The following is a 15,002-nucleotide window of genomic DNA, read 5'->3' as shown; positions in this document are numbered from 1 at the left end:
CGGAATGATTTGATTCCCCTCTCTGGATTTCCTGACCCCTGGGCCTCGCGCTCCATTTCTCCGACCGGCTCCAGCCCAGGTATATCACTGTTTACAGATTCCGAGAAGCCCACGAACATATGAGGGGAGCTGCGGGGGGACCTGACTCTTCTGGTGCACACAGGGGGAGACGCGGATCATGTCGCGGCCATCTTGGGCTCAGTGAGAACTGTGGTTGGATGCTGTAGGGGGGTGCCGAGCCCTGTTGCTTCTATGCCTTGGAGATACACCCGGACAGACTGATGGCCTTGCGAGGGGAGTGGTACCTGACACCCTGAGTGGTGTTGCCTGCCCTGTATTGGAAGACTGAGTAATTACGTCTATTGACTTGCGTTGCTCATCCAGGCCCTGTCTGGCACGGTTCATGTGGTCCCTCCTGCAGACCCTCGCCGGTACCTGACGGCCTTCTCCTCTTTCCCCTGGGAGCTACGTGGCCAGGCCTGGCTATACTATGGTGGGGAGTCGCGGCTCCAAAGCAGCAGTCCAAGCTAAACAGAACAAATACGCGTGTGATGGTGGCTCCGGCGCAAGTACAAAGGAAGATCCTGCGGCACAGAGACAAACCTCAGTCTGGGGGGGAAAAGAAAGAACCGACGCTACAGGACATTCGTGAAGCCATTACGACCATTCGCACGTGGTTGGAATCACGCATTGACTCTGTTTCCTCTGAGGTATCCCTTATCGGGGCAGACATGCGCTCGCTGAACACGCGCTTAAAAGATGTTGAGATCAAAGCGAGTTCTCTGGTCAAAGATATCTCTGAACTACAGCACAGGATGGATGACATGCAGACCCATACTGCAAAACTGGAGGTGCAGCTGGACGACTATGAGGGGCGATCTCGGCGTAACAACGTCTGCATTCTGGGAGTGCCGGAGCGGGCAGAGGAGCCATCGGCAGACCTCTTTGTGGAGGACTTGATCACCACCCATCTTCAGCCGAAGGGTCTCTCCAACTTCTTTTCCGTTGAAAGGGCGCACCGAGTGCCGGGCGGCAAGCCGAAGCCCGGGGCCCCCCCGCGACCCTTGTTAGCTAGGATTTTCAACTTTCGGGATAGCGACGTTATCCTGCAATGTGCCCGGTTGGTGCCACCGGTGGAATACCAGAATAGCCGTATCACCTTCTTACCGGACTTCACCCTCAAGGTGCAGCGACAGCGACGCAGCTTTTTGGATGTTAAAAAGGCACTTCGTGATAAGAGGTTGAAATATACCATGCTCTTCCCCGCCAAGCTGAGGGTGGAATCGGAGGGGAAAGCCTGGCTTTTTTTACCACCCCGGCCTGGGACTGGCTGGATGGATGGCGCACGGCAGGTCGGAAAAACACCCACGCACAGAGAACAATAATGGAGGAGAGCGCTGGAGGATCCGACAGGGACACTCCGCTTGAGGAACAGGAGGCGGCGACGGGAGGGTCCGAATAACTGGTCTGTATGTTCAATTTGTTAAGGATGGTGGGCTTCTTCTCCAACGGAGGGATGGATTGGGGTATCGGCCACCCTCGGGATCGCTGACTTTGTTATTGAACTGAGATAGGGTGTTTCTGGGGACTTTTCTCAAACTAGATTCAATGTGACTCTCCATGATTCCCAGAACTCTCTATTACGTTAACAAGCATCCTAGAGGGATTAATGGCTGCTCCCAGACTCTTTTTGTTTGTAAAATGTGAATACCAGTTGCTAAAAAAATAAAATAAATTATTTTGTGAAGGGTGCTGGGTTGGTCACACGCACCCATAAGTTTGTGAGGGGTGGACGATAGGCACTCTGTTAGTTTGGGGGGGGGCGGGTTGTCATGACACCCCCAAGCAGGGAGGGAGGTTTGGGGGCTGTTTTTTGGGTTTGGGGGGATGGGGGGACTGTTTTAATTTGTATTGTAGTTGTTTTGTTGCACAGGCATAGCATGTTTGATTGGTTTCAGGCAGAGACAGATACTGGTTCCTTTTATTTGGTGGATTCGTCAGTGATTGGTTCATGGTGTACGGGAAGGTCTCCCCCCGGGGGTCTCTCTGGGTGGTCCTCTCTGGAATTATCTATACCTCTGAGACAGAGCAATGGGAACAACGACTAGGCAGGGGCTTAAGTTACTGTCTTGGAATGTCAACCGGTTTGGCGATAAAATTAAGAGGGGTGTGGTTCTTCAATTCCTAAAACGATACTCTCCTGATGTTGTGTTACTGCAGAAGACCCACCTGCTTGGAAACAAATGCAGGGCCCTGTCACGATGGGGTTTCCAGTTGGCGGCCCACTCGGCGTTCAGCTCTGGTTCCCGGGGTGTGGGCGTAATGGTCCGGAAATCGTTCCCCCTAACTATCAATCTGGTCCGCACTGACGCACTGGGCAGATTTGCCGCCATCTCTGAGACCTGGGAGGGATGTACACTCAATCTTGTCTCAGTTTATATACCACCAGGCTTGCACACTCAAGCTTTTGCGGATCTCGGCGATCTCCTTCTCGGCTTACTGGATGGAAGATTACTGGTTGGGGGCAACTTTAATTCCATTGTCTCTGACTCTCTTGATCGTTGGCCCCAGAGGGATCTGCCTCCTTCCTGCAAGCGGATCCATAGCTTTCTGGGTGCGATGGGCCTTGTGGATATTTGGAGGGGCTTGCATCTGACCGATCTCCAATACACTTATCTGTTGGGCCTCACCGTAGTATGTCCCGCATAGACTACGTGCTGACACTAGCGCACCAATTCCATACTGTTAAAGACATACAACATCTGGCTAGGGGGATCTCTGATCATTCACCCATTCTGTGTCATCTAGAGGTGGGCGAGCCCTCTGTTGGCCGGGTGGCACCTATTAATTCCTGGTATCTCACGTATCCCTCCATCAGAGACAGGGTCCTGAGCGAGCCGGATCTGTATTTTCAGGAAAACGAGGGTTCCGTTGACTTGTCGACGGTACTCTGGGAGGTCTATAAGGTGGTCATACGGGGGGTGGTCTTGGCGCAGATCGCTGGACAGCGCAAAGAGAGGGATGCCGACATGGCGCGTTTGGAGGGAGAAATCCTAGATTTAGAAAACGCTGTCCGACAGCACGATACTGTGGAAGTGCACCAGAAACTCTGCATCAAAATTAAGAAATTTTCCGATTTAGCCACAGAGGCCGCCAAGACACACCACAGGGCCACGCTCAATAGAATCTATGATGTAGGCGACAAGGCGTCAAACTACTGGCCTGGTTAGACCATAGGGACAGGGCTCAGCGCGTTGTGGTTGAGCTTGACACTGACTCACATTCCCGTCTCACTGCACCACAAGAGATAGCTGATGAGTTCGGTCACTATTACCAGTCGCTCTACACGTCTCACACGAACTATACCGAGGAAGAGGCAGCCTCTCTCCTACGTGACATCTCAATGCCACTTCTTACTGAGTAGGAATGCTCAGATCTGGATCTTGATATTACAGTGGCAGAAGTTGAAAAAGCCATACACGACCTCGTGGAGGGAAGACGTCGGGCCCCAACGGTATCCCCATAGAATTGTTCAAACTCATGGAGAGCAAGACTGCACCCTTTCTCACCAAAATGTACCATGAAAGTCGGAAGGAGGGCATCCTTCCGGAGGATCAGAGGCTGGCCAACATTGTTGTCATTCATAAAGTGAGCAAGCCAGCCAACAAATGTTCGTCTCATAGACCCATTTCACTGCTCAATTGTGAAGTGAAGATTCTCGCAAAAGATTAGATTAGATTAAATTAGAATACTTGTAAAGCACATGGCTGCCTTGGCAAAGAGGCGTCCCAGCGCTGGAGCAAGACTAAGCAGGGGACCAGACCTGGGGGTTAGACCTGAGAGAAGAGACAGGTCTTCACAAGATGTCTGAAGGCCTGATGGTCAGGGTTACTGTGGATTTGTAGGGGAAGGGAGTTCCATAAGGCGGGGGCCAGACGTCTAAAGGAGCGGCCGCCAGATCTAGTCCTGCGTATGGGAGGAATCCGTGCAAGAAGCAAATTAGCCAAGCGCAATGCTCACGGTGGAGTGTAGAGGGTACACAGATCGCCTAGAATGTCTGGGCCGCTCCCTGTCAGTATGTTGTGTGAAATACAGAGCGCCTTGAAGTGAACACGCTGTTCGAGGGGCAGCCAATGTAAGCGGTGTAGGAGATTTGAGGCATGGCTGTACTTGGGGAGGGCAAAGATGGCACGTGCTGCAGCGTTCTGGACCCACTGCAGTCAGTTCAACACAGATTTATTGGAGCCAAGAAGAAGCACATTACAGTAGTCTAGGTGAGCCAGTATAGAGGCTTGAATAATCAACTGGCACGTTTGGGCATCAAAAAGGCCAAGAATCGGTCTGAGGCCACGCCGTATTCCAAAACACTTACCGGCCAGTGATTTGGCATGCGTTTCAAGATTAAGATCTTTGTCAAGTATGGAACCCAGGGGGTTCACCAAGTGCCGAGGGCCACCATTCGTTAGTCCAAAGATGGGAATCTTTGCCAACCAGAAGAATCTCAGATTTGGTGCAGTTCAATTGCAGAAAATTGGCTGTCATCCATTCTGCAATAGCTGAGATATCTTCTTTAAATTTTGCTCTATCTTGGCTGGGATTGTTAGACAGGGTAATCACCAGTTGGGTGTCGTCAGCGTATGACACCAAAGAAATTCCTCGTGCTTTGGCCATCCGTGCCAGAGGGCTCATATATATATTGAAGAGCGTAGGGCTCAGTGCGGAGCCCTGAGGAACCCCGCAGCGGAGTGGGTGAACATGGGAGGAGAAAGGAGGGGATGTCACTTGGAAAGTCCTGTCGTCCAAGAAGGAGGAGAACCACGATAAGGCTTTTTTTCCAATTCCTATCTCCTCCAGACGGTGGAGCAGGATTTCGTGGGAGACCGTGTCAAATGCCACGCTCAGATCCAACAGCACCAACGCTGAGGTTCTCCCAGCATCCAGCGCGAATTTGAGTTGTTCTACAACAGCCAGCAGTGCCGACTCGGTACTGTAACGCGGTCGGAAACTGTCCTGCGAGCTATCAAGTATGTGATTGGTTTCCAGGAAGTGAGTTAACGTTGAGTTCACGTGTGCTTCCAGAATTTTGGAGAGGAATGGAAGATAGTTTTCTGGTTTGGAGATGTCTAGTGTTGGTTTTTTGAGTAAGGGAACCACTTTTGCATGCTTCCATGATTTTGGCACCACCGCTGAAGAGAGGGATAGATTAAGCAGCTCCAGACACTCAGGTAGTAGACCTTGTTGGATTTTCCTGCAAGCGTCTGGTTTTAGGGGGTCGTCTGGAGATCCTGATTTAATTTTAACCACTAGTCTCTCTAAGTCATCCAGGAGGATAGTGGGTAGTGATGCAAGAAGGACAGTCTCAGGGCCGGTGTGTGTGTTCTTCCCAATAGCACTGGGGGAAGTGTCATGGTCGAAATCATGGTAGATGTCTTCGACCTTCTTCATGAAGAAGATCGCCAGTTCTTTGCAGTGTTGGTTGGAGGATATGATACTACCTAATTCCGATGGCGAGGAAACCTTCAGAAGAGAGAATACAGTTTTACTGCGATTGGTGCTTGTGGTGATCAGGTTAGAGTAATGGGCTGCCCTAGTTTTGCGCACTAATTTATGATAGGATTTAATAGCCGTTCTATATTGTGCCTTAGCCTGGGGGTCATAGAGCGCCTCCAAGATCTTTCCAGGATCTTGCAGTTCTTCCTGGTAAGGGTGAGGTCTTCGTTGAACCAGGCGTTAACCCGGGTGCTTTTAGGATGATTGAGTTTAAGGGGGATGCAGGTGTCTAAAGCTTGTGTTATCCACCTTTGGAAGAGCGCGTCAGCCTCTTACATGTTGTTGGATCTTTCCAATGGCTTTGTGCTCGAGGCTGTGAGGAGGGCTACTTGGTTAAGTTTATGCCAGGGCTGTTTTAGTGAAGGATATTGGTTAGGCTGGCCCCATATCTGCTCAGGGTTCTAACCTGTCTGGTCCATCCGGACCAATCGGGGTTTATGCCTGCGAGAAATACCTCCCTTAACCTGCACAGGCTTCATGGAGTATTGTATCGGGTGGACACAATCAGGGAAGATGCTGTTGTGGTGTCCCTGGATGTTGCTTCAGCTTTCGACACCATCGAATGGCCCTACATATTTGCTGTGCTCCGTAAATTGGGGTATGGGCCCTACTTTACCGACTGGGTGCGACTTCTGTACTACCAACTGCTTGCACAAGTAATTTTTAATAATAGGAAGTCCCCCATTTTTGTTCTCGGCAGGGGCACTAGACAGAGCTGTCCTTTGTCGCTGCTTCAGTTTGCCCTAGCTCTGGAACTCTTGGTAATGTGGGTCCGACAAGACCCCGCCATTAGGGGCCTTAGGTAGACGCCAGGCTGGGAGGACCGCATCTCGCTGTATGCGGATGACATTCTGCTTTATCTGGCCTCTCCGGCGGCATCCCTCAATGTGGTTTTGGACATATTCCGAGTATTTGGTAGTTTTGCAGGATATACAATAAACTAGTCTAAGTCAGTGCTCTATGTCCTTTATGGCAAGCGGCCCTCACTCCGCCGAGGTTTCCTATTCACGGAGGCTGCGGACGGCTTCAAATACTTGGCAAACTGGGTCTCTAAAGACCTATCTAGATTTTATGACAATAATCTTCTCCCGCCTCTAGTGCATCTTAAATCGGATGTCCAACACTGGAAGTTGCTCCCGTTGACTCTTTTAGGATGCGCTGCCCTGTTCAAGATGATGTCCCTTCCTAGACTTTTATATGCGCTACAGAACACCCCACTCCCAATTGCCGCCTCGTACTTCAGGGACCTTGACGGTATTGTCCGAGATCTGCTGTGGGAGGGAAAACCACCCCGTATCGCAACACACAAACTCATGCTGGGATGGATTGATGGGGGTATAGGGCTCCTGGATATCAAAAAGTATTACTGGGCCTTGCAACTCGCAGCTATCAACCAATGAACATATAGATCACAGGTGGACCTGGCCTTTCAAATCGACAGGTGGCTCCTCCCGGGGGGGCGGCTTTGAGGGTGCGTTATACGTAAGAGCTTTGCGGTCTGCGGTCTGCTATGACCGGCCCGACCTGGCACACAGTGCATATATGGAGGGTGGTCACTAGGAGGCTGGGATGGTAACCTCACGCAAGCCATGCCACTTTGGCACTGTGACCAATTGGGTAGACGGATCCGTTCGAAGGGATTCGACAGGTGGGACCTTATAGGCATTTCCAGGGTGGGTGATTTATGGAAATCGGGGGAGGATGTTTCCTTTTCCTGACTACAGCAATAGTACGAACTTGCCCTATCCAAAAACTTTAGATATCTTCAAATTAGACATGCCCTGCTCGCAGTTCTCTCCAAGGTGGACGCCCTCCCTGAATCCTCCCCAATTGAGGGTAGGATACTAGATGGGGACTTACCAGAAAAAGATATATCCCTTATTTTTAAAAAGCTCATCAATAATATGGCGGATCCCCTGACCCGCTTGAGAGCCAAATGGGATCATGATGTTGCGAGTCTCGAGGATGAGGAGTGGCAGGCGGCAGTGGCTTCCCCTCGTGAGGTGGCCATCTCCTCTCGCCTCCGCCTGGTCCAGTTAAAACTCTTTCATAGGTCCTACCTGACAGGCCCTTTGCTGGTTCACATGGGTTACACTCTGGATGGTGGCTGTGTACGGCACTGTGGGCAGGAGGGTACATTTATTCACACACTCTGGGAATGCGCAGTGATCCAGCGATACTGGGAACGAGTGATACGCCAAATGGAGGAAGCAATGGGGCAACAGATCCACTGTAACATTAAGTTAGCATTGTTGAATATCTGGGATCCTAACGATTTGAACTCCAGGGAACGTTTATGGGTCACTCTAGGGCTCATGGTCACAAAAAGGAATATTGCAAGACTGTGGAGGGATCCGAACCCACCAAAAATAGTAGATTGAGCCAATGATATGGATTGGTGTATGGTGACAGAAAAATCCATCTATGAAGCCAGGGGGTGCCCGAACAAATGGATGCAAATATGGGGACAATGGCATGTGTACAGGGGGGAGATTTGTGAACCACCAAGAGTTGGGGAAGATATTGCAGGGGGAATATGACAGTGCACTGTGAATATTGTTAATTGTATGTTGGGATGTATACACAACGAGGAACCTTTTACTGTGTACTCTAAAATATTGCTCTGTTTATCATTGTCTTACCTATGCAACGTGCCTTTCATTCCAATAAAAAGAGTTTAAAAAAAAAAGAAATTCTGGGATTTACCATATAGATTTGGAGTGGGGATCGAGAAGTGTTTCTTAGTGGTACCAACTGCTAGAACGCTTTTAGCAGTTGTCTCATATGCCAAGATATCGTTTTGCACGGAGCCTGTAATTGTTCAGTTTCAAATCTGTCTTGCCACATTAAAGGAACACCGGCTGCCGTAATATTGCCAGTGATCGAGTTACTTTTGAATGGGAGTTACTTGATGCTGAACGATCAAGGTTGTTGTGGCATGCTTCCAGGCGTTGCATATCTGGTCACCGTGAACACCAGGATTACTTGCTGTATGCAAGTATTGTTTCCTCCGACAAATACAGTCAGGGAGGCGCTATTATGGCCTTCACTGAATGTTTTGTTGATACAGTTTGATGCTTTGAGCAGAATGAGAGCCATGCTTTTACAGAAAACCATGCCACTGACCTCCGCTCGAAAAACCTTTGAACTTCAAGTTGCAAGGACCTCGACCGAGATACAGGCGCTAATTTGAACAAACTGCCCCCTACATCTTGTAGAAATGGTGGGACGTATCTTTAATATATCAGATACGAGTGGCATTATACACCTATTTAAGACCATAGGGTCCGGATTCCTTAGCACTTTCCAGACTATCCTCGGAGTTATTCCTAACTTCATACACTCCGTGTTTGGAAGTATTTTCGGGGGTCTACCTCTGATACTGCTCGCTGTAGCTGGAATCCTGATTATCGTCTACCTGCTGCGCAATGGACGGACCATCCGCCAGCGAGATTGCAAAGGCTCTCCTGGAAAGACATTACCGTGAGCGCATGGTAGAGCATCTCGGTGCACCTCGCCTACGAGAACTAAGTCCTTCTTCGTTCTTTTCCTTCAGACCAGTCTTTGAGGACTGTATCTTACCTGTCTTCCGATGCCTGTTCTGCGGAGGCGAATGCGAGTTGGACATCTGTCTGACACCTCTGACGGAGACGCCAGTGGACTTAGACTCCAGGCTGGAACCTTTGTGGTCCCATGCACGACTCTGTTCCCAGCGTATTCCCATCTTGACACATGCCTTGCTTGAGGAACCGCAGGTGCCTTTCATGACTGAATTCAATTTCAGCTCCAGCATTGACACCGAGGGTTCGAATCCGGTACCGGAAGCCTACACACCAGCTGTTGGCAGCGAGGAGTTACATCTATGCACACTTGACGTGCTATGCAAGATATTGCCCCCTGCTGTAGCAGGCAGTGATAATATTATGTCTCCCAGCCAGGACATTTAATCAGAATCTGGTTCACCGTGTGCTGGGAACGAATATGGAACTTTTTCCTTCCCTTTATATGTCTAAAATAACTTTTTCAAATTGACACTTTCTATCACGAAGCATGGCCTTCTAAGTACGCTTGCAGTAATTCAACTTGTGTGATAGAACTCGTTTAGAACTGTGATTTGCGGAACTTTACGACAATGTTAAACCTTACCAAAGAACATTTTTCTCGTTTTTTAAACAGTTTTTAAAGGATTTTTTAAACATTTTTAGAAACATTTTAAATGACTGCTTGATAATTTTATACACTGACACTGTTATGAAAATGTGTATCTCAGAATGTATATTATTATTGTTAAGTATAAGGTGGAGTGGGTGTTATATTTCATATCGGTACCCTAATATAGGTCCAGGGAACATCGTACACTTTCCCTACATCAGCTCCCGTTATTTCATATGAACAAGCCTTATAAGGACACAATTCCAAATAAGGACAGAATGCCTTAAAGGGACATCACGCCTTATAAGAACTGTAGCCTTTTATAGACTAAACCTTTCATCTAGTTCCATGCCAAGGGTGGGTTTTTCCCAATCAATATTGCTAAGACTTCATCCTTAGCACATCTGAATAATTGATGAGTACACTCTCCTGGAGGCATACTTCACCTCTCCCATCGACGCACAAGGTTTAATCCCCAATGTCATCCTCATACTCAACAATGGGTAACACACGTACATAGACTGTATAAATACAGCACCTCTTGCTATCAGAAGGCAGGAGGGGACCGAGACTTCAAGACCGACACACTGACCAGAGACACTTCAGCTCCAGCATGCCATTGCTCCAGCTGACAGTGGTCTGACGATCCCTTGCAGGGTGTCCAGCTCAAGTCCAGGACAAAGTTCCACACTCTTACTATTCAGGTATGGGGTTCGACTCAATCCTAGTGGGATTCTTGGCTCATAGGCTCTTAAGCTTAGGCTCTGTAGCACCTACTCACATGCTAGGTACACTTAGGTACATCTAGTTAGGCATCTTAGGAGTACGCACTTTATTTTTATAAATGCATTTCATATTCATGTATATGTTCGTGACTATTGCAAAATGGTAGAACAATACTATTCCTTTTTATTCACTGTACTTCTGGTTCTATATCTCTGCTACTGTGTTACAGTTGTAACAGCGCACTTATTCTACATGAGAAGAACTACGGTACAATAAATTCTTATTGTAAAAACGCTCGATTCTTTCTTCTCTGTATCTCTCTGAGAGCAAAACAAGCAAGCACGAGTGACTGGGTGAAAAGTAGTATATTGTTTCCACGAGTCTGAGGTTATTGTGTTCTGAGGCTGCCAAAAACTAATCTCTCTGATAGCAGGAGATTCTAGTGGCACTGCGAGCTAGCTAATGCAAACCAAAGGCTAACATTCAAGGCGGGGGTGCACGGAGTCAGTCTGCCACCAGACCCACAGTATATGTTATCCGTAAACAGCGTAGGTCCTGCATGACAGGGTACTATTAGGACTACACTACAGGAGGAAGGGAAAACGTTTTGGGATGACCCTGCAAAAAGGGCCACGTCCAACAGTAATCCTCATTAAAACAAATAATAACTGAGATGAAATTGCAATATTTAGTCTAATGAAAGAGAAGTAGGGGATACCAATTCTAGATTTCTTGAATGTAGCAAGAATCAGCAGGCGAAATGAATGTGATCTGATGATTATGGAAGGGACATAATGCCTCAACTGGTATTGAAGTTAAAGCAGTCGACTGGACAAATAGGCATTATGGACAATACAGAGGCTTTTGAAGATGTTGTACTTGGGTATCGGGAGCCAGCTATACTAAAGGTTGCCACAACTTTCAAAGCTTCCGGTGAATGTGGCATTAGTATTTGTCTCTTTGCAGTCATTGATACTCTCCTCAGACTCTTTCCTGGATGCTCTGAGTGCAGATTTGAAGGCCAGACTGGCATCTTTTCTCCCTATGCTTCAAGCATCAGTGAAGCCTAGGTGGAAACATGTCCCAGTTTTCATAGTGCTGCTCATGTAGTTTGTGGTGCAGCTCCCAGCCAGTGGACTGGTCCATGGTTACAGGTTGCCAGACCCCACTATCACTGACAACCCTGGTTTAAGGGTTTTACCTTAATAAAGAGCATGCCTGAACCTACACCTCTTACATTCATCAAGACCTAAAAATCGCCAAAAACAGTGTTCTGATCTCAATGTGTACCCTAACAGCTTGTCAACTGACAAGCTGTGTGTCTGTTTCATTTGATGGGCATTGGTACTAATCTGGCAGCAAAGTGTTAGATTTCAGCATCCAGCTGTTCAAAGCCAGGATAAATCTTGATGTAGGAAGCTGCTGCTTTTCTTTAAACTGGGATAGTTGTGCTGGGACTGCAGTGGGAAGGAACATATGAGCCTTCCCTCATCTCCTTGGAGGTGGTTGCCCTGCATAGTGAAGTGCAGGTGCTGTTGTATGTGCCCCTGTGTCAGCACACTGCACTGAGACAGTGTCAGCATGGTTTTTAGGGCCGTCCGAGAACCCAGTTCAGAGCTCAAGAATATCTATTGGAATCAGAATCCAGTGCCATCTCTTTTCTAGTACTGGTTCAATGCCCACCTCTCACTTTTGCAGTTAGGGATTTGTCCTGCGCAGGGACCTGAAACGTCTCTCGTTTTAGGGCCTGATTCACAAAGGTAAACTTACACTTTTCTGTAAGTTCACAATTGTATGCTATTCACAAAGGGATGTATGAGTAGTATCTTTATAAGTGTGGAGTCTACACACATAACAAAAATAGGTATTTTTATGTATGGAGACTCTGCAATTGTAAAGAAACCACTCACAAATCACCTTATGAATAGCATACAATCATAAACTTACACAAAACTGTAAGTGGACCTTTGTGAATGAGGCTCTCAATTTCTAACCATCTGCAATTTACTCGTCATTGCAAGCTCTCATCCCTACTTATTTTTCTTGCTTGATTTGTCATCTGTGTTCAACACAATGGACCACCCCCTTATCATTCTCTCCTCTCTTCTTTTTTACCCTTTCTAGCACTTACCTTTCCTGATGTTCTTCTTATCTTGCTTACTGTGCTTAGGTTGATGTACTAATGGGTCTTCTCCTTCTTTCGCCCTTCTTTATGGGCTTTTCCAGGGATCCTGTCTTGGCCCAATTTTTTCTCTACTCTCCAGTGGTGGCTCCTTCGCTATGGCGTAGGAGTGTCAACCCCTGCTATCCTGAGAGTCAGCAATGTATGTTTCAAATACCTTTTTTAATACTTGTTACACATCATTGTTACAAACTTGCCTATTTTCTTGCCTCATTTTGGATTTTGGTAGGATTTTGCTACATTAGTAGCCAAAATTGTATTCAAGTCAATAATTGTTCTTTCAAAATTAAGTTGTTGGTGTGATGTAGTTTCCTAATGGCCAATCATCTAACTCTTTATATATTTGTTTGTCTGCCTCTGTGTTCCTTATTCTTGTATATAAGTGTTGTGCAAGATGGTTAGGATTTGGTTGGTTGGTTGGTTGGGCACAGTTTAATATTTTTGGCCAGAAACCATGCTAAGAAAGTAGGTGTTGAATATGATTTAGGTTTGAAAGGAGTTCAACTAACATCAATTAGTGAAAGAGGTTTGAATTGGAATTAGTTACTCCCTCTACTTTCCTCTGTTAGTTATTGTGACCATCCCCACTTAATTGTTATCTACTGTGGTGACAATTATATAGGCACTTAACTGGAGTTAGATTCAAAACTGAGATGAAGGAGACCTTCTCCATGTTAATGTCTTCCGAGCACACATTTTGTGTTCTCAAATAGTTGTCAGAGACAAAAGTGGAAGTGGTCTACTGTAAATGCTGCTAAGTTAAAAAAATACTCAAAGTCATTTGGACAAGACAGTGTCAGCATTCCTTTGTGATCATAAAATGTATTCCATGTTTCATGTAAATATAAAACATGGCAATGCAGCACTGTATTATTCTGATGATGTACATTTTTCAACCTATGGTAATCATATTTTCATTTCCAACCTAAAAACATTTTTATTTAAAAAACTGCTTTTTTAAGAGCCACCCTATATTGTGTCTAATTTTATTTTATCCTATATAAATGTGTTTTTATATTCCAGTAACTACTGCAGTACTTTCCAGATACTTTGAAGAAAGTACCACAGTACATCGTTCATTTTAAAAAGACATATGCATCAATGAAAAACGTTTCCCTAACTCCACAAACTTTGCTACACTGCCTCATTTCTTCTTATACATTGCAAAAAGAGTAGTACGCTGTATTTGATGTTAAAACACAGAACAAAGACAAAGTGTGGTTTAAACAATATGGCTACCTTTTTATTTTGCAGCAGTTTTGATTAACCAACAATATTGTCCTTCGTCATTACCATGGAACCATGGTATGCCGTGGAGGTATTGCGGTATACCGCAACCCAATATCTAACTCCATTTGTGTTACTTTTATTACTTAGAAACAACAGAACAAATTGAGATCAAATACCAAATAAGACCCTTTGCACACCATAACGTTTATTCCTGCCAAATTTCATGAACATCTGTTAAACCATTTTGTCGCTACATCTGTTTCACAAGTTGATGGGAAATGCATTGGTGGAAAAATGTGTTTTGAGATCCTCCTTTTTTATTTTCACACCCTAAAGTAATCACAATGAAACTTTGCATTGTCACCCAATGTAGAAAAGAGAATAGGTCTGCAAAGTTTCCTGAAGTTTCATCAAAGAGTAACCACCACTGTAGAGTGGAGTGTCGTAAAGTGGAGTGTTGCAGAGTGGCGTGTCATTGAGTTGAGTGTCGTAGAGTACAGTGGAGGAGAGTGTCATAGAGTGTCATGGCATGCAGTGGGGAGGCGTAGACAGGAGTAGCATAGAGTGGAGTGACGTAGAGTGGGCTGATGTGTCAGAGTAGAGTGGGTTGGCGTAGAGTGTATACTGTGTCATAAAGTAGAGTGGAGTGGTGTGTCATAGAGTGAAATGTCATAGAGTATCTTAGAGAGGAGGGGCATTAAATAGAGTGCCGTAGAGAGGAGTGGCATGCCGTAGAGTGGAATGACGTGTTGTAGAGTAAAGTAGCGTGTCATACAGTGGAGTGGTGTGTCGTGTCATAGAGTGGACTGGTGTGGAGTGTCGTAGAATGGAGTGTAGTGACGTACAGTGCAGTGTTGTAGAGTGTAGTGATATTTTATAGAGTGGAGTAGTGTGTTGTACAATGGAGTAGAGTGGAAGTGCATAGAGTAGAGTGGCAAAGAGTGGAGTGTCATACAGCGTTGTGCCTTACAGTGTCATGGATAGAGAGTCATGACGTAGAGTGGAGAGGTGTAGAGTGGAGTGGCATACAGTGGAGTGGCACAGAGTAGAGTGGCATAGAGTGAAGTGGTGTAGAGTGGGGGCATGTCATAGAGTAAAGTGTAGTAGAGTAGAGTGTAATGACATATAGTAGAGAAGAGTGGAGTGCCGTGTCATAGAGTGG

The sequence above is a fragment of the Triturus cristatus genome, chromosome 3_2 (assembly GCF_964204655.1).
Source record: "Triturus cristatus chromosome 3_2, aTriCri1.1, whole genome shotgun sequence".
Taxonomy (NCBI): domain Eukaryota; kingdom Metazoa; phylum Chordata; class Amphibia; order Caudata; family Salamandridae; genus Triturus; species Triturus cristatus.
This window is presented reverse-complemented; position numbering follows the sequence as displayed.